General features: G+C 41.4%; 1 protein-coding gene across 1 annotated transcript in view; it reads right to left on the bottom strand.

Annotated features, from left to right (window-relative positions):
* The window catches only part of LOC126474727 (neurofibromin), a 457,914-nt gene that overhangs the window by 79,173 nt on the left and 356,701 nt on the right, over nucleotides 1-22,040 (bottom strand). The window lies entirely within an intron of this gene.

The following is a 22,040-nucleotide window of genomic DNA, read 5'->3' as shown; positions in this document are numbered from 1 at the left end:
TATAAATTTGAACTCTGGACTGACTATGGCGGTACATCTATCAAAGAATAATTCAGTTGTCCTAAGGCCAGCTCAGCGAGGACGGAAACCTTGTGTAGAGCAAAAAGGCAAAAGCTGGCTTGGCTATATTACATTCGCATTAGAATAGTATTCCCATGACCGAGGGAGATAAGAACTGACCAGGTACCTAATAAATGACTGAGGTTGGAGACAACATGTGTGCAATTCTCTGCCTCATCCTGCAGCCGAGCAAAGTCAGGACATCTAACTGACTGGAACAAGAAAATCTCTTATCAGGAGCAATTTTGGATGACACAATAACAAATACTCACTGGTATGTTTCTCTCACAACTGAGGATGATGCAATGAAAAATTCATAGGGAGTTAGAGTTTGTTAGTAGCCTAAATGACTGGAGCAAGTAAATCTCTTGTTGTTGTTGTTGAGGTCTTCAGTCCTGAGACTGGTTTGATGCAGCTCTCCATGCTACTCTATCCTGTGCAAGCTTTTTCATCTCCCAGTACCTACTGCAACCTACATTCTTCTGAATCTGCTTAGTGTATTCATCTCTTGGTCTCCCTCTACGATTTTTACCCTCCACGCTGTCCTCCAATACTAAATTGGTGATCCCTTGATGCCTCAGAACATGTCCTACCATCCGATCCCTTCTTCTGGTCAAGTTGTGCCACAAACTTCTCATCTCCCCAATCCTATTCAATACTTCCTCATTAGTTATGTGATCTACCCATCTAATCTTCAGCATTCTTCTGTAGCACCACATTTCGAAAGCTTCTATTCTCTTCTTGTCCAAACTATTTATCGTCCATGTTCACTTCCATACATGGCTACACTCCATACGACTACTTTCAGAAATGACTTCCTGACACTTAAATCAATACTGGATGTTAACGAATTTCTCTTCTTCAGAAACGTTTTCCTTGCCATTGCCAGCCTACGTTTTATATCCTCTCTACTTCGACCAACATCAGTTATTTTGCTCCCCAAATTGCAAAACTCCTTTATTACTTTAAGTGCCTCATTTCCTAATCTAATTCTCTCAGCATCACCCGACTTAATTAGACTACATTCCATTATCCTTGTTTTGCTTTTGTTGATGTTCATCTTATATCCTCCTTTCAAGACACTGTCCATTCCATTCAACTGCTCTTCCAAGTCCTTTGTTGTCTCTGACAGAATTACAATGTCATCGGCGAACCTCAAAGTTTTTATTTCTTCTCCATGAATTTTAATAGCTACTCCGAATTTTTCTTTTGTTTCCTTTACTGCTTGCTCAATATACAGATTGAACAACATCGGGGAGAGGCTACAACCCTGTCTTACTCCCTTCCCAACCACTGCTTCCCTTTCATGTCCCTCGCCTCTTATAACTGCCATCTGGTTTCTGTACAAATTGTAAATAGCCTTTCGCTCCCTGTATTTTACCCCTGCCACCTTTAGAATTTGAAAGAGAGTATTCCAGTCAACATTGTCAAAAGCTTTCTCTAAGTCTACAAATGCTAGAAACGTAGGTTTGCCTTTCCTTAATCTTTCTTCTAAGATAAGTCGTAAGGTCAGTATTGCCTCACGTGTTCCAGTGTTTCTACGGAATCCATACTGATCTTCCCCGAGGTTGGCTTCTACTAGTTTTTCCATTCGTCTGTACAGAATTCGTGTTAGTATTTTGCAGCTGTGACTTATTAAACTGATAGTTCGGTAATTTTCACATCTGTCAACACCTGCTTTCTTTGGGATTGGAATTATTATATTCTTCTTGAAGTCTGAGGGTATTTCGCCTGTTTCATACATCTTGCTCACCAGATGGTAGAGTTTTGTCAGGACTGGCTCTCCCACGGCTGTCAGTAGTTCCAATGGAATGTTGTCTACTCCGGGGGCCTTGTTTCGACTCAGGTCTTTCAGTGCTCTGTCAAACTCTTCACGCAGTATCATATCTCCCATTTCATCTTCATCTACATCCTCTTCCATTTCCATAATATTGTCCTCAAGTACATCGCCCTTGTATAGACCCTCTATATACTCCTTCCACCTTTCTGCTTTCCCTTCTTTGCTTAGAACTGGGTTTCCATCTGAGCTCTTGATATTCATACAAGTCGTTCTCTTATCTCCAAAGGTCTCTTTAATTTTCCTGTAGGCGGTATCTATCTTACCCCTAGTGAGATAGGCCTCTACATCCTTACATTTGTCCTCTAGCCATCCCTGCTTAGCCATTTTGCACTTCCTGTGATCTCATTTTTGAGACGTTTGTATTCCTTTTTGCCTGCTTCACTTACTGCATTTTTATATTTTCTCCTTTCATCAATTAAATTCAATATTTCTTCTGTTACCCAAGGATTTCTACTAGCCCTCGTCTTTTTACATACTTGATCCTCTGCTGCCTTCACTACTTCATCCCTCAAAGCTACCCATTCTTCTTCTACTGTATTTCTCTCCCCCATTCCTGTCAATTGCTCCCTTATGCTCTCCCTGAAGCTCTGTACAACCTCTGGTTCTTTTAGTTTATCCAGGTCCCATCTCCTTAAATTCCCACCTTTTTGCAGTTTCTTCAGTTTTAATCTACAGGTCATAACCAATAGATTGTGGTCAGAGTCCACATCTGCCCCTGGAAATGTCTTACAATTTAAAACCTGGTTCCTAAATCTCTGTCTTACCATTATATAATCTATCTGATACCTTTTAGTATGTCCAAGGTTCTTCCATGTATACAACCTTCTTTCATGATTCTTAAACCAAGTGTTAGTTATGCTTATGTTGTGCTCTGTGCAAAATTCTACCAGGCGGCTTCCTCTTTCATTTCTTAGCCCCAATCCATTTCACCTACTACGTTTCCTTCTCTCCCTTTTCCTACACTCGAATTCCAGTCACCCATGACTATTAAATTTTCGTCTCCCTTCACAATCTGAATAATTTCTATTTTTTCATCATACATTTCTTCAATTTCTTCGTCATCTGCAGAGCTAGTTGGCATATAAACTTGTACTACTGTAGTAGGTGTGGGCTTCGTATCTATCTTGGCCACAATAATGCATTCACTATGCTGTTTGTAGTAGTTTACCCGCATTCCTATTTTCCTATTCATTATTAAACCTACTCCTGCATTACCCCTATTTGATTTTGTGTTTATAACCCTGTAGTCACCTGACCAGAAGTCTTGTTCCTCCTGCCACCGAACTTCACTAATTCCCACTATATCTAACTTTAACCTATCCGTTTCCCTTTTTAAATTTTCTAACCTACCTGCCCGATTAAGGGATCTGACATTCCACGCTCCGATCCGTAGAATGCCAGTTTTCTTTCTCCTGATAACGACATCCTCTTGAGTAGTCCCCGTCCGGAGATCCGAATGGGGGACTATTTTACCTCCGGAATATGTTACCCAAGAGGACGCCATCATCATGTAATCATACAGTAAAGCTGCATGCCCTTGGGAAAAATTACGGGTGTAGTTTCCCCTTGCTTTCAGCCGTTCGCAGTACCAGCACAGCAAGGCCGTTTTGGTTATTGTTCCAAGGCCAGATCAGTCAATCATCCAGACTGTTGCCCTTGCAACTACTGAAAAGGCTGCTGCCCCTCTTCAGGAACCACACGTTTGTCTGGCCTCTCAACAGATACCCCTCCGTTGTGGTTGCACCTACGGTACGGCTATCTGTATCGCTGAGGCACGCAAGCCTCCCCACCAACGGCAAGGTCCATGGTTCATGGGGGGGGGGGGTAAATCTCTTACCAGAAGCAATTTTGAATGATGTAATAACAAATTTACACTGGTAAGATTTTTTTACCAGTACCTCTAAGTGTGGGGGATAGAATAGTTTAAGAGTCTGGGGGAATTCGGTGCATGAAAATCATTACAGAAGAAACACTGAAAACAACTCGGGACCCGACGGTCGTCACTCTTCCCGTTAACTAAGAATGTTAAAATCCCTGGGGGATATATGACTCTGCCCAGATCCCATGGATCTGATATTAACATCACTTGAGCAAGTGCAGACCAGTACTTCTCATTAAATTTTGTTTGAAAGTCTCCCCACTGCAAAACAATCACCACTTCCCTGGGTAACACAACATTAGGTGACGAAACACTTTTTTTCTACTTTGTTTTGGATAAGCTTGAATTCTTTCTACATGTAATCTATAACCTTGCTAGTATCATTAAGTTCAGAAGAAGCAATAGAATGTTTCCGGAGGTTATACTCTCAGTAACTTTTCGATATTTGTTCAAAAGATTCCTCCAGACTACTTATATTTACTGTATCAGTGTTAGCTATCCTCTCTTGGAAACTTCTTTCTACATTTTCTACTCATGTATTAACGCCTGTGATTTGCGATTCTTATTGACACTCCCTTTTAAAGTATGCAGTTCCTGTTTCACAGCATCAAACTTAACATTACACACATTTTCAAATGATCCTAACCTTCCACTAAGTTCAGATTCCACATTATTACTTTTATCTTCAATATCAAATTCTAGTTTTTTTATCATATCCTGAATTTGATCATTCTGTTTCCGACTAAAGTCAGTGAACGGTTGATTTACACTCCTGGAAATGGAAAAAAGGACACATTGACACCGGTGTGTCAGACCCACCATACTTGCTCCGGACACTGCGAGAGGGCTGTACAAGCAATGATCACACGCACGGCACAGCGGACACACCAGGAGCCGCGGTGTTGGCCGTCGAATGGCGCTAGCTGCACAGCATTTGTGCACCGCCGCCGTCAGTGTCAGCCAGTTTGCCGTGGCATATGGAGCTCCATCGCAGTCTTTAACACTGGTAGCATGCCGCGACAGCGTGGACGTGAACCGTATGTGCAGTTGACGGACTTTGAGCGAGGGCGTATAGTGCGCATGCGGGAGGCCGGGTGGACGTACCACTGAATTGCTCAACACGTGGGGCGTGAGGTCTCCACAGTACATCGATGTTGTCGCCAGTGGTCGGCGGAAGGTGCACGTGCCCGTCGACCTGGGACCGGACCGCAGCGACGCACGGATGCACGCCAAGACCGTAGGATCCTACGCAGTGCCGTAGGGGACCGCACCGCCACTTCCCAGCAAATTAGGGACACTGTTGCTCCTGGGGTATCGGCGAGGACCATTCGCAACCGTCTCCATGAAGCTGGGCTACGGTCCCGCACACCGTTAGGCCGTCTTCCGCTCACGCCCCAACATCGTGCAGCCCGCCTCCAGTGGTGTCGCGACAGGCGTGAATGGAGGGACGAATGGAGACGTGTCGTCTTCAGCGATGAGAGTCGCTTCTGCCTTGGTGCCAATGATGGCCGTATGCGTGTTTGGCGCCGTGCAGGCGAGCGCCACAATCAGGACTGCATACGATCGAGGCACACAGGGCCAACACCCAGCATCATGGTGTGGGGAGCGATCTCCTACACTGGCCGTACACCACTGGTGATCGTCGAGGGGACACTGAATAGTGCACGGTACATCCAAACCGTCATCGAACCCATCGTTCTACCATTCCTAGATCGGCAAGTGAACTTGCTGTTCCAACAGGACAATGCACGTCCGCATGTATCCCGTGCCACCCAACGCGCTCTAGAAGGTGTAAGTCAACTACCCTGGCCAGCAAGATCTCCGGATCTGTCCCCCATTGAGCATGTTTGGGACTGGATGAAGCGTCGTCTCACGCAGTCTGCACGTCCAGCACGAATGCTGGTCCAACTGAGGCGCCAGGTGGAAATGGCATGGCAAGCCGTTCCACAGGACTACATCCAGCATCTCTACGATCGTCTCCATGGGAGAATAGCAGCCTGCATTGCTGCGAAAGGTGGATATACACTGTACTAGTGCCGACATTGTGCATGCTCTGTTGCCTGTGTCTATGTGCCTGTGGTTCTGTCAGTGTGATCATGTGATGTATCTGACCCCAGGAATGTGTCAATAAAGTTTCCCCTTCCTGGGACAATGAATTCACGGTGTTCTTATTTCAATTTCCAGGAGTGTACATGGAAGTTTAAAGAGTTAGTAACTTCATTCTTTAATTCTCATTTCAAATCCTCTACTTTATTATTTAAATTGGCATATTCAGTCTTTAAAGCCCCCATGCTTTCACATCGACTACCGAATTCTTTGCTTCACGATTCTACTTTGGCATTTAGAAAATTTACTTGAGAATTTACTGAGCCTAGTTCTTTACTTAAGGTTTCATTTTGAGCAGTTGAAGCTGCACCCTGGGCATCTAATTTAGCGTTTTGAGCTTTGATTAGGTTTACTAATTCAGACCAGTCTGGCCCTTGTTTACTAATTTTCATAGCCATGCCTGGTTCTGACATTTCTCCAATTTGCTGTTCCTGATCCATATTCTTATGATATTTAGACCTAGTAATCATTTTAAAAAAAAATTCAACTCTGAGTATAATAACTATACCAATAAAAGTCACTCTACTGTTTGTATCACTTCATGCTAAGGTACTATAGCTCAATTTTGTGCTCATCCAGCATAGAATTCTCGCAACATAGGTAAGCGGATGTGACGGTAAGTCAGCAGCGGTGAACAGCAACTCAGCGGCGTCAGAATTTGGTGTCAACGTTGGCGTGGGCACCTGTGTAAGCAGGTCAGCACCGGTGAACCGCAACTGGTGTTGGTGGCGTTGGATGTTGTTTCTGTGTCAGCATCGCTGTGATGCGTGTGAGAGCTGTGTACTCCACCCAATGGATCTTCTTAGTTGAATTATTCTCATCATATCTCTTCTTAGCCTCATATGTCGAGGTCTTCTTTTCGTTCTTTTACCGTTATTACTTCCTTACGTCTTCTCCTTTGTTGCATCCACAAATTTTTCCATTTGATTTTTGGGCTTAATCCAATTACACGAAACAGTTCTCTTGTCTTGTTATATCTGGTTGCTATGGCAACACATCATATCTTCTTCTTTGATTTATCTCAAAATTCCTGTTTTTTCGAGTCCTTTTCACTGGTTGCCAAGCTCTAACGCTTTTTGACGATAGAATGTGTGGAGTAAATATACAAACTTTATGTTTTCACCAATTAACAACGAAAAGGATTATGCAGAATAACATTTTTGCATTTCACATGTAAATATCTCCGTCTTCTCGTATTTCACTCATATTTCGAGCTTTAGAAATGCATTAAATTAACATTCATAAGTGAGCTGGTTTAAGAACCACTCGTAATTTATGAACATGTCTTGCTTCTAGCAAGTCCAACACACAAATTACTTAAAAGTCTAACCTCATTTCTTCATTCGTCCTTAACAATCACCACAGTCACTAAAAGCACAGAATAATACATACTTCTTCTCTACACATACACTGAAACTCTATGGATCGTACAGCAGGTACTTGTCGGCCGCCACGTCCATAATTTGCTCGTAACTGTTTTTAGACCTGCACACACAAACATGCAATGTGCAGTAGGTTGGACTCGTCTCTCTCGCACTTCTATTTAAAATATCATGTATTTGAGACAGAAAAAGGCCAAGTGGTTCTAAAATTTATGCAGAAATTCGTGAAGCGCTACAGGCTGGATCATATAACTAGTGAAAAGGTACTGAATGGAATGGGGAGAAAATAAATTTGTCGCACAACTTGACTAAAAGAAGGAACCAATTGATAGAGGACATTCTGAGACATCAAGGGACATCAGTTTCATATTGGAGGGAAGGTAGAGAGTAAAAATTGTGCAGGGAGAGCAAAGAGGTGTTTACAGCAAGCAGGTTCAAATGATCATAGTGTGCAATAGTTATTCGGAGATTAAGAAGCTAGCACAGGATAGAGTAGCATGGAGAGTTGCATCAAACCACTCTTCAGACTGAAGAGCACAACAAAAACACAATGTAACATCATAATGTGACACTGACATATTACAAATATCACAGATACTCTTGAAAATTGCAGACAGATTTGCACTAAAAAGTTAAAGGATTATAGAAATGTCAGAAGAGTAAATAAAGTACAGCAGTTTTTATAAAAAGAAGACTGGAGCGTAAAGAAGAAACACCACCATATCGACAAACATGAGAGATACATGCAGTCACAGTAAATGCAGTTCAGGGACAAATATTTATTGGAGCCTTCCTAAGACAAAGTTGTTAGAAGAAAACCTACAGTAACAAGAAGGCCTTCTCCACATGTAATGTATTCATACATGATAAATAAAATACTTAAGCCTTGAGGACATTCTAGGAACTCCTATATTTAGCCCAAATGAATCAACACATATACCAAGGCTACGGAACCAGAAACCTCATATTCTAGACATTACAACATTGAAATTTATATGGGCAGTTACAACTGGCCGTACTAACTGATATGGTCCAAAATGACAAGTTATTAAATGCAGTATTAACAAGAACAGTTGCACTCTACAAAAAGAAACGGAATAAGTTGCTCGAATCAGCCCACTATTTAAGCAATAACATTCTCCCAACAAGAAATGTATCATCAACAGAAAAAAAATTAACCAAGAAATAGACTAATTTAAAGAAAAGATTCACAAGGTGGAAAAGACATTGGCCAATAGCATCGTCAACAAGATATTTCTATAGGAACCACTCCCACAATTGCTTTAAAAGTAATGTCATCAACATTGGTAAATACACAACTATACCAGATACAGAACACAAGGAACAGAAACAAAGAAGACACCAAAAAGACCTATAGAAATATGTCATGGGCTAGACTGTGATGGACTTACTGATTTAGAAGTATCTGCGTTGCAACTGAATAATAAATTTCATTAATTAACAAAACCTTGGGTTTGCCGGAAAAGAAAAAGAATACGAACAAATACTATTACGAATAAAGACTTGGAAGATGAACATAAAACTACACTGACAGAAAAAAATTGCAACACCAAGCAGGAACTGTGTGACATAACTGATAGTTGATCAATCTGTTTCTACACCTGACAGATGATATCTAATCAAAGTTTTTGGCAGATGAATAAGAGTGGCATTAGTAATATCACTGTGAAGATGCAAATCAGATTTGCTTTAAATACACACCGTAACCATTGCGAGCATCAGTTACCTTAGAGATTGGAGGTGGTGAGTTGATGTTAATCACAAATACCTTTATGGCAAGAAAGACACCATTATCAACACCTCACTGAGTCTGAATGACGTCATGTAACTGGGCTACAAGAAGCTGGATGTTTCTTCTGCAGTTCTGTAGAAAGACTTGGTAGGAGTGTAGCCACTGTATGCGACAGCTGGCTGTGGTGGCCACGAGAATGTACAGTCAAACAAAGACGGGGCTCCAAACGGCCACGTGGCACTACCAGGTGGGAAGACCATCATGTTTGGTGTATGGCTCTGGAGCATTGTACTGCATCTGCAGCAGCAATATGAGCAGCAGTTGGCACCACAGTGACACAAATATCTGTTACAGACTGGTTTCTTCAAGGACAGCTCCAAACCAGACGCCTTGTATTGTGCATTCCACTGACCGCAAACCACCGCCATCTGCAGTTTCAGTGGTATCAAGTGAGAGCTCGTTGGAGGGCAGGGTGGAGGTCTGTTGCATTTTCTGTTGAAAGTTGGTTCTGCTTCGGTGCGATGGCCATGTGTTGATTAGGAGGAGGCCAGCTGAGGTTCTGCAACCAACCTATCTTCTTGCTATCCACTCTGGACATATGCCTGGAGTTATGGTCTGGGATGTGATTCATATGATGGCAGGAGCACTCTCATCGTTATCCTGTGCATGCTGACTGCAAAACTGAATGTAAATTTGGTAAATTGACCTATTGTGCCACCACTGACGGACAACATTCCAGAGGATGTCTTCCAATAGGATAACACTTGCCCACAAACCACTGTTGTAACTCAACATGCTCTACAGAGTGTTGACATGTTGCCTTAGGCTGCTCGATCACCAGATCTGTCTCCAGTCGAGCACATATAGGACATCACTGGATGAAAACCCCAGCATCTTCCACAAACAGCATTGACCATCCTGTACTCACCAACCAACTGCAACAGCATGTTTTAACCTACCAGCTGCACTAGCATGTGGCACCTGTACAACACAATACATGCACATTTGCATGCATGTATTCAACATACTGGTGGTTACACCAGGTATTAATATACCAGCATTTCACATTTGCAATGACTTATCTCACACTTACATTAACCTATGATCTTCCAATGTTAGTCAATTAAATATGTTACCCAGACAAATTTATTCCTGAAATTTCATTATTCTACATAAATCATTTCTGCTGTTGCAATTTTTTAACGTCAGTATATGTCAGAAATTCTGAAATGATAACAATCATAAAAAAGCTGGGAAAACACAAGTGAATGAGACTGTATAAAATAAAGCTGCAAATTAAACACCCATTGAGGAATCCATTGACTTTGCAGTTTATTCCACAACCACTCACAAATTTTATTTTATAGTTGTTGTCCAATGCGTTTTCGACTTACAGTTCTGTTCTTGAGGACTGTATGGATATGCTGGACACTATATTTGCTTCAGTTTTTCACCTAACATTAACAGAGCAGCACAGTTGTTATATTTAATGAGACAAACTATACCACATATGGGATAAATTAGATAGAGCCACAGAAATGATAGGAAAAATGGTCCATAACAGATTACCTGCATCTAACCGTATGACTTCTGTCTTCTGCACTGGTCATGTGGTTAAATGCTGGTAAAATGTTACTCGATTTTATTTCTCTCATTTCTATAGCTTTATCTCATGAATCCCACATGAGGAGTAGTTTGTCTTGTTACATCTAGCAACTATCTCATTCTGTCACAATTAGGTGACAAACTGAAGCAGATGTAATGCCCAACACATCAATACAGTCCCAGCAAATGGAGTTGTAGTTGCAAAACACATTCGACAGAAATTATACAATAAAATTTGTAACTGATAACAGAATATTATTAATTAATAATCCCTAACCTATCAGATACATTCATGGACATCCCAAGACTTAATGCCTATTAATAACATTATTCTATAATATTTACATAATTTTTTCTTTTATTTGGTTTCCCATGGTTTCCTTTCTGACTTCAGCTTCTCTTAACTCTGAGACCACCACTCGCCAAAAGCTTCGCACCGCCATCTGTGTCTCTCCAGAGCATGACAAAGATATCACAAACTAGTGGTGTGTGAAATATGTAGATCAACTATGGATTGGGCCATTTGTGAGCTCAGGAACATCCAAAATACCTTCATCATACACTGGAAAAACGGAGATGCCAATGTGGAGCTTCCAGCAAATGCCAGTCTCAGATAAAAGAAGATTAATTCAAAAAATAAAACTCAGGAAACTAAATTTTTTGCTGTTACTAAGCAAAATGAATACTCAGTGTTTAGAGTACTCTTACATTCTTGATAACGGCAAGTGGTCTAATTAGTACAAACACAAAAACCAGGCAGAAAGTTAATGCAAACAACAGATTACCAAGCCACAAGCGTACTCTGTGTGGTGGGAAAGGTATTTCAGAAAATACTCTTTAACATAATCACAAGCACCTTCATCAAAAAATGACACAATATATCTGGATCCACATGGAGTTCAACAAAAACCTGAGCAGAAACACAATTACATAGTCACCAAACACATTTCTAAACAAAAATGAGGAAAGACTCATCTGTTGATGATTTATGGGTGGCACACAATTCACACACAACAGTTTCAAAAACTACTGTCTAGCTGTCCTCTTTTTCTAGTAGACAAACCCCGTGTTGAAAACTCAAACACTAGTACTATCAACAATGTAGGAAAAGATAGATTGCTATTTAACCATAAAGAAGACACGTCAAGTTGCAGACACTCACATGTAGCTTTCGGTCACTGTCTTTGTCAGTAAAGAGACACACACACACACACACACACACACACACACACACACACACGCACACACACACATACACAAGCACAACTCATGCACACATGACCACCATCTCCAGCATCTAAGGCCAGAATGCAGCATTACATGGGATGCAGGCAGCAATCTGGATGGAGCAGGGAAAGGGAAAGGGAAAGGGAAGGGGAAGGGGAAGGTAAAGGGGAAGGGATAGTGGTGTGTGGGTGGGAATAGAGACGAATGCTGTCTGGTGGAGTGTGCAGGGACTAGATTCCAACAGGTGCAGTGTCAGTATGTTGTGGGGCAGGGAGATAGGGAAAAAAGGAACATAAAATGAGACGAACATGGAAAGGTGGGTGGATGCTTTGGCAGAGGGCTGCAGATAAATAGGGTGGGGGACATGAATGGGAGAAGGATAGGACATAGGAGGTGGAAACTGTTGGTTGGAGGGTGTGGGGACAGCATGTTACCATGGGTTGAGGCCAGGATAATTATGGGAGTGGAGAATGTGTTGTAAGGATAACTCTCATCTGCGCAGTTCAGAAAAGCTGGTGGTGAAGGGAAGGATCCAGATGGCTCTGGTAGTGAAGCAGCCATTCAAATCAAGCATGTTATGTTCAGCTGCATGTTGTGCTGCAGGGTGGTCTACTTTGCTCTTGGCCACTGTTGGGTGGTGGCCATTTACTCTGGTGGACAGCTGGTTGGTAGTCATACCAATATAAAAAGCTGTGCATTGATTGCAGCAGAGCTGATAAATGACATGGCCGCTTTCACAGGTGCTTAGTCCCTGATGGGGTAGGATAAACCTGAGACAGGACTGGAATAGGAAGTGCTGGGGGGTGGGGGGTGGATTGGGCCTTTCACAGGGATATGATCCTTGTGGCAAGGAGTTGGGATTGGGAGTGAAATAGGGATTGACTGGGATGTTGTCGAGTTTGGGTGGGTGATGAAACACCACTTTAGGAAGGGTGGGAAATTTCTTAGGTACGATATCCCTCATTTCAGGGCATGATTATAGGTATTCAAAGCCCTGGAAAAAGGATGTGGTTTGGTTGTTCCAGTCTGGATTTGTACTGAGTGATGAACGGGATACTCCTTAGTGGCTGGTTTTTGGGAGTGGTGGGAGGATTGAGGTTGTGAGGAGAAATGGCATTTGAGATCTGTTTGCAGACTAGGTCATGGGATAGCGGCTGCCTGTGAAGGCCTTCAGCATACTGAGTAAGGAAGTTTTTGTCATTGCAGATACGCAACCCCAAGTAGCCAGACTATATGGAACAGTTTTTTTGGTGTGAAAGGGATGACAGCTATTGAAATGCAGGTACTGTTGGTGGTTGGTGGGTTCAATGAGGACAGAGGTGTGGCTGGAGCCATCAGAGAGCAGGAGGTCAACATCTAGGAAGGTGGCATGCTGGCTTGGGGAGGACCATGTGAACCAGATGGGAGAGAAGGTGTTGAAGTTGTGAAGAAACGAAGATAGAGTATCTAGGCTGTGGGTCCAGATCATGAAGATATCATCAGGGAACCTGAACCAGAGTGGGGGTTTGGTGTTTTAGGAGGCTAAGAAGGACTCTTCTATATGGCCCATAAAAAGGCTGGCATGGCATAGGAGGAAGCCATGATGGTGACCATGGCTGTGCCGCAGATTTTTTTATATACCTTCCCTTCAAATGAGAAGTAGTTGTGGGTTACAATAAAGTTAGTAAGTTGTACAAGGAATGAGGTAGTGGGTCTGGAGTCTGAATGATGCTGGGAAAGGTATTGTTCAATGGCAGTAAGACCATGACCATGAGGGATGTCGGAGTGTAGGGAGGTGACATCAACAGTGACAAGTAGGGATCCAGGAGGTAAGGAGTGGGGATGGTGGAGAGTCATTGAAGGAAGAGGTTTGTGTCTTTGATGTGGGAGGCTAGATTATGGACAATTGGTTGGAGGTGGGGGCACAATAACCAGCCACAATGGGGCTTCCAGAATTGTTGGGTATGTGGATTTTGGGGAGCATGTAGAAGGCCTTCACAGACAGCCACTACCCCACAGAACTAGTCCGCAAACAGACCTCCTGTGCCATTTTCCCTCACAGCTCCAATTCTCCTGCCAACCTGAAAAACCAGGAGTGTCCCCTTGATAACTCGGTACCACCCCAGACTGGAACAACTGAACTACACCCTTCACCAGGGCTTTGATTACCTATCATTGTGACCCGAAGTGCAGTATATCCTACATGAGATACTTCCCACCCCTCCTAAAGTGGTGTTCCATCACTCACCCAACCTCCTAGTCCATCCCTATGCCACTCCAAATCCCAACTCCTTGCCACGAGGATCATATCCCCGTAGAAGATCCAGGTGCAAAATCTGCCCACTGCACCCACCCAGCACTTTTTATTCCAGTCCTGTCTCAGGTTTATCCTATCCCATCAGGGGCCAGGCCATGCATAATAACAGCCATGTCATTTACCAGCTCTGCTGCAATAATTGTACAGCTTTTTATATTGGTATGACTACCAACCAGTTGACCACCAAGATGAATAACCACCACCAAACTGTGGCCGAGAGCAAAGTAGGCCACCATGTGGCACAACATGCAGCTGAACACAACGCACTTGATTTGAATGGCTGCTTCACTACTTGAGCCATGTGGATCCTTCCCTCCACCACTAGCTTTTCTGAACTGCGCAGATGGAAGTTATCCTTACAACACATTCTCCGCTCTCGTAATTATCCTGGCCGCAACCTATGGTAACATACTGTCCTCACACCATCCACCCAACTGTTTCCACACTGTATGTCCTATCATCTCCTCCCCATTCTCATCTCCCACCCTACCCTGTTTATTACAGCCCTCTGCCAAAGCATCCACCCATCTTTCCCGCTCCTCTCATTTTTTGTACTTTTTTCCCCACTTCCCATAATCTCCTGACACTGTGCCTGTTGGAGTCTAGTCCCTGTACATTCGTCTCTCTCCCTACCTGTACACTACTATCCCTTCCCCTTCGCCACCCCCTCTGCATTGCTTTTTGCAACCCATGTGATGTTACATTCTGGCCCTAGATGCTGGAATTGGCAGTGCATGAGGTGTGTGTGTGTGTGTGTGTGTGTGTGTGAGAGAGAGATCTTTTCCTACATTGTCAAAAGCTAGTACTGTTTTTATGCTGCTATGTCTGTCTATGTGTTATCCACCTATCATCTACAAATAATTGATTGCCTTTCTTTATTTTCATTTATGATTTCAATCCTGAAGTATCCATTAACAGAAACCATGCAAGGAGGTGCAGTGGTAAGGCACTCAATTCATATTCTGAAGAGCAGCGGTACAAATACCCACTCGACCATCCAGGTTGAGGTTTTATGTGATTTGACTAGTTCACATCAGAGACCTTGTCTTCCTTCTCTAACAAGCTTGTTGCTGATGGGACAATAAAGCCTAAACTTTCTTTCTTCCTTTCCCATTATCAGAAAATATTTTTAGAACCTTCAGCTTAGTTGTGTCCACAGTGGCAATGTTCTTAGATGTGGAAATTATTTTATTTATAATAAGGCTTGGCAGCAACATCTTACAAATAAAGAAAGCCAGAAACTGGCATCCCTGAAGTTTTGTTGTTTCTCTGAGACCATTCAGTATCAACATTCATGATATCCTCTTGAAGAATAACACAATTCACAGCACACTGACAATACAGCATTTTTCATCAATTGGAGACATCATATGACATGTGGAGCCTACAGTTACAGCAAAATGAAATGGAGAAATGACATACACATAATAAAATAAAAATTAACCCAGAGAAGCAACAGTTTTGTAATTTACAAAGAAGTGATCAACCTTATAGACATAGTAACCACTAGATTAAATAGGTGAAATACTTAGCTAACTTTGACTCAGAATTAACATTTAGGCACCATTTACAAGAAAAACAAAACGACTGGAATAGCAAAACTGTTACTTCTATTATTACTGAGTTGAATCCTAGATGTTAAAAGCAAAGATGGCCTTTGCTAATCACTATACTGCCGGCATCAATGTGCGACTATTCCTTAGCCTACCAGAAGTGGTATATGAAACTGATTAAAGTTGCTGAAATGGAATGAATGGAACGAAGAGTTAATAAAAAGATGCAATGTCATGGTGAAATTTGTCCTAATTGTTTAGATGTCCGCCCCTGGTAGCTGAGTGGTCAGCGCGACGGAATGTCATACCTAACATCCCGGGTTCAATTCCCGGCTGGGTCAGAGATTTTCTCCGCTCAGGGACTGGGTGTTGTGTTGTCCTTATCCTCATCACTTCATCCCCATTGACACGCAAGTCGCCGAAGTGGCATCAACTCAAAAGACTTGCACCAGGCGAACAGTCTTCTACCTGACAGGAGGCCCTAGCCACACAGCATTTCCATTGTTTAGATATGCTGAACCTGCTATGTAACAAATCTGTATTTATACTGCATTTAATTCATTTCACATACATCCTTGTGGCATGTTAAGCCACAGTCCACTGACTCCACTGCATCAAAGGTCTCTTCTCACATACGCCATAGGAGAACCTGGTAGTACTGTTTGGGAATGACAGATGGCAAATTTAGTGAAGGTGAAATATTTGTGGCACACCTAGAGGCATGCTCAAATAGCCCAGTGATTAGGGCAACTACTTTGTGTCCCAAAAAATGCTTTCAATTATCATATTACATTATATTTTTATGAATAAAAATGGAACATCCATGCAAAAATGCAAACTAATACAAATTTCTTCAGTGTTTTGTGTGCCTATAGGGTCTTCTTATTTGTGAATAACAACTCATACTTTGTATTTGCTTGAAACAATCTTGATTAAAAAAAAAAAAAAAAAAAAAAAAAAAAACGAGATTATCTGCATCTCTAAGAAGTTATTTGTCATGACATGTTAGTGCACGACATTTTTTTAAATACTGATATTAAGCTGAAACAAGTGTCAGTGGACAATTCGTTCACTACAGACGTGGTCTTGACTCTGAAATGGAAATTAATGTTGCAAGTTTATGTAGTTACTAAATATGGGCAATTTAAATTAGGACCCATTTGTTCATAAGTTTTTGCAACTTAATCTATGGAGAGCAGCAACCAAATGTTATATTTACGTTAAAATGAACAGTCGAGATCGCAATAATATTTCTTTATTGACCGGTTTCAGTTTATATACAAGCCATCTTCAGAATTTCTTGGCCTCCTATGGCTGGTGCTGATGGCATCTCGGATGCCATCAGCTCCAACCATAGGGGGCCAAGAAATTCTGAAGATGGCTTGTATATAAGCTAAAACCAGTCAATAAAGAAATATTATTTTGATCTCAACTATTTATTTTAATGTCATTAGGACCCATTTGGATTGACATATGCCTGAATTCATTCCTTCTGCTGTAAAAACCATTCCTGCATACTGTTTCTATGAGGATGTACTGGTGCTCTGTTATTTTCGCATTCAAGAGGATGTTTATAGTTAACTGTTTGTCACTGCCAATGAGTTAATCAACTTTTATGAAACCTGACACAGTGTAAGCACACAGTTCAAGGTTAGAAACAGTTGTGGACTAATACACTATGACAAATAATTCCTTACTAACATTAATCACCTCATTTTCTTTTTTTGAGGCAGCATTTTTGTGTATACTGAGTACACAGACAAGAAACAACTCTGTAACATTGAATAGACAACAGAAAACATAGAAATGATTCTCTATCTACAAGAGAGGACTCAATAATAATAATAATAATAATAATAATAAGTATATTGAAAGATAATCTCATTATATAAAACTATAAATAATTGCTCTCAATGCAAACCAAAATATACATTAAGAAAACCACAGGTTATCTTTCTACAAACAGTTCCCAACATAATCACAAAATAAGAACCACCAGTCAGAATTTATATAAAAGTGAACATCAAAAAAGATACTGGAATCAACATATAAGTGACTGCAGAAAATATAAGTACAACTAATGGTATATCAGTAGTTAACAACGCAGACATTTAAGAGGATGCAATAGCACTGCCTGTGTATGTATTAAATATCTTAAACTTGTTATTAATAAAATATATTCTGATCACTTCACTTTTGTTCAGTTCAACACATGAACACTGTGAAACAAAGGCAGCAGCAATGTTGAATTCAGTAACAACATAGCATGGCACAAAATTAGTTACTAAGGATGCATGATCATAATATAAATAGAAATGAATTACATGGTAGGCCATCAAAATTGCAGCACCATGAAGATGGCATGGAATACGCATCAATTAGCACAAAGTGGACTGCATACTGGGATATGCAAATGATTAGTGTTTCAGTACAACCACACAAAGTAAGTAGGCGCAATCTCATCTACATCTATGTATCTAACTATCTATTTCTGCTCCATATATATAAAGTGAATTTGCCTGCTCACTTCAGTCTGTATATCCAGGCTAATGTCAGGAACAACTATAGGGTTCTTGAAAAGATTTTGACTAATAGATGTAGTGATGCATGAGGAAAATTTATGTACATAGCTTTTAAATATTTTGTGGAAATTGTCTGAATTATGATGAGTTACAGTCCCCCCCACCAATGTGAAAACAATGCCACCGCCACCTAGTGTTACTGCTGCCACAACTCCAGACAGCAGCAGTGGCTCAAGACTCAAGAGAGTGGCGAAGCTTGACCAAATTCGATATCAGGCTTGATGGTCTAGCACTAAAGTGCATGCTTGGGAAGCAAAAGGCGCAAGATCGCATTTCGACTGGGCCTTATTTTTTATACTGCTTTTTAACCTAGCATACACCTTTCAATGATGTGGAGATCTGCCAGAAGAGAAGCACTTTCTGGATTACAAGTTTCCTTTCCCCAGATGGATAACTAGTTAGGGACTCACAAATTGTCTGTCATGTCCAATTGACTGCAATTGTTTCAGAACAACTGCATAGCATGTGAATCCAAAATTTGTTGTATTCAATTTCTTATGCAAAAAGTGAAAGGTTTTCTGAAAAGCTACTTCAGCATGGGATGCTTCATTTCCATAAAGAAGGTTTTTCAGCAGCACAGAAGATGACTCAACTTTCAGCTTTCTGTTTTTCTCGATTCAAAGATGGATGTGAACATGATTCTATGCACATAGGAGCAACAGAACTGTCATAAGGGAGTTGCAGCAATGAGCCTCAACAGCAAATCAGTGCATACTAAGCTTTATAATAGGAGTGTTGTCATGGACCACATTTTTACATTAAGCATGTTTTTTATTTTTCTTTCTGTTTCATTTTATTGGCTTTGTGCCCTTGATAAATAATCCACTCAGCCAGTCTGCAGAACAGAATATGCTACTAATTAAAATATGTATCCAATCACACGATTTGCATAGTATATTTAACTGGTAGTAAGCAGATTAATTACATTATGATGTGCTCCCACAATTGGCATGAAATATCACCACAAACACTAACTAAACATGGAGAAGATAATATTTACGTCTCCTGAGAAGTTTTCTGGCATGTGCTGCTTCAATCATTTAAGTTATACGAACGTGATGGTATTCAGTTAACTAATGTTGTTCTCTGTATAGCAGATTTTCCATTGTTTGATTAAGGTTGTTCTCTGAATTTCATGTACAGTTCTACACAATGTCCATAAATAAAATTACCACTACACCCGGCATGTTGTTTGGCCAGAGACATTTTGTGCTATCCATGTGAAGCAGGGCGCGTAGCTAGTAAATATATAACCTGAAGTCTCCTGCCATAGTACTGCCTGTATGTACAGGCTAATCTCAGGAACTACGGTAAGAATTTTGACATGGTTTTGACTAATAAATACAATGTTTTGCAAGGAAGGTTTGTGTATAAGGAAATTTCTGGCAGAATGTAAATAATTCAGAGTAAAGGTGATCACTTACTGGAAGCGTTGAGTAGTCGACAGGCACACACAAAAGAGAATGAAAATTCATGATTACTTTCAGAAGAAATCCTTTGACGAGCATGAGTATACACACACACACACACACACACACACACACACACACACACACACTTACTTCGTGCCACATGGACACAAGTGTGTCCCGATACAACCTCACCCCAGCCCACCTGCCAAACTGCAACCCCAACAATGTGTGTCCAGCAGGCACAGTGTAGGTGCCAATGTCTGTGTGTGTCATGATCTTGCTTGTCAAAGGATTTCTTCTGAAAGTCATCAAATTTTTCGCTCTCTTTTGTGTGTGCCTGCAGACAGCTTCTGCTATTTGGTGAAGATCTGTGTCTATGATTGATAAATATTTTGTGCAAATTCTCTGAACTATGATGAATTAAAGTGCTACTGTGAAGACCATGCCATTGTCATCTAGAACTGAATGGCAGAAATCCTTGGAACCCAAGTAGCTTGCATGGCTTGGCACTGCTGTAAGGTGGGTACCAATGTTACATGCAGAGGATTTTCAGTACTGATTGTGCACAACAAATGATGTAAGTACGTATATTCTGTGACAGAAGATGCTTCATACCAAAGTTGCATGGCATAGGGTGCATCCTACAAAAGTTACATGCTGTGCATCAATGCTACAAGGCAGAGAGTGGTTTTTAATGATGTTATGTTGCAGAGGATGCTGTGTACAAATGCAGTGAGGTGGAGGGTGCTTATTACCAATTTTTCGTGGCAGAAGGTGCTTCATAACAATATTTCATAGCAAAGAGTTCTTTGTGCCACGTTGCATGTCTAAGGGAGCTCCATGCTGATAGTGCATGGCAGAGGGTGCTTCATACCAATGTTGCATGACAGAGGGTGCTTTGTATCAATTTTGCATGGCAGAGAGTACTCCTTACCAATATTGTGTGGCCAAGGATGCTTTGTACCATGTAATGAGACCCAGGGAGTGCAGTATCGATTATAAGTGATAGAGTGTGCTCTGTATCGATGTTATGAGGCAGAGGGCCCCAAGTGCCGATTTTATGATGGCAGAGGGTGCTTCATACTAATGTTATTTGGCAGTGACTGCATCCTAATGATGCTGCTTGGCAGAACACACTCTGCAGTGATGTTATGGTAAGAAACGTGGGAGAAGGTTACACAGAAAATGTAAACCTCACTGGTCTGGTGCTGGAGTCAGGCAGCTGGCAAGTGGTCACTGTTCTTAGCAGAATTTTAATCATAACTCCACGCAGTCATAAACAAAATTTGCACTATGGTAGACAAGTCATCTGGCTATAAATACTTAGTGGTAGCCATGTGAAGCTGGGGCAAGTCATTAGTTTTTAATATAAGGAAGGATTATGCAGAAGGTCTATCACTCAGAAATTGTATTTGAATGTTATACCTCGTGTAAGAAGGAGAAATGTCAAATGGAATACAACAGTGGCAAGATCATACGCTAATGATACTGTGGTTTATCGTTTTACAAGGCAACAGCAGCCTCAACGTCTCTCCTACATTCTCTGTAAGTCAGGATCATTTCAGTTTTTTCTTCTGTGGTTGCACCATTCATCATCCACTTGCACATCAGTTCTCCAAATGATATGTAGGTGTGCAGGCAATAAACACTGCACAAGTATTGTAATATTTAGAGACACTATCTGTTCTATGTCTGCACGATACATGAGCACTGGTCGCAGTGTACTGCCTGTTGCTATACATTGTAGTTTGCTACACGGCCACGGTGGACCATCAAGTAGTCCCCTGTTTGATATGTCGGAGGAATACAACAATGCGAATGGAGTTTCCAATTAGAAGTTACGAAATAGTGGCCTGTCCTTCCCTCAGAGCACGGAGGTGGGGTACCATGTGCCATTGGAAATTTGAGGGCCATTGAGTAGCATGTCGTAAATTACGATTGTGTACCTATTTACATTCCTCCAATTACAGTGCCATCTGGGGCAAAATGAAGAAAAAGCTTGAGACAGAATTTATGTACATTTTGTCATAGAAACGTAATCTGCAATAAAAAAAGGGGGGCTTCCCATTGAAGATTTCAAAGTTGGCCCCCACCACCCACGCACAGGATGGGGTGGGGGGGTTAAGTGTGGTATCATCAGATATCCTCCTCTAAGTCAAGCAAATTGAAATTATAACTTTTTTGACCTGATGTATAGTGTTTGAGATATTTCAATGTCTTCAGTTAAAATGGACACTCTGTACATGCACACTGAAGCAATGCATGAAAAAATTTGTACCGTGGCCGGGATTCGAAACTGGGTCCCCCGCTCACTTGGCAGATGCCATGCTGGACGTTGGCTTTGC

This window comes from Schistocerca serialis, chromosome 1 (genome assembly GCF_023864345.2).
Source record: "Schistocerca serialis cubense isolate TAMUIC-IGC-003099 chromosome 1, iqSchSeri2.2, whole genome shotgun sequence".
NCBI classification, from domain to species: domain Eukaryota; kingdom Metazoa; phylum Arthropoda; class Insecta; order Orthoptera; family Acrididae; genus Schistocerca; species Schistocerca serialis.
Note: the sequence above shows the minus strand (reverse complement) of the source record. Positions and strands in the feature narration are given on the sequence as shown.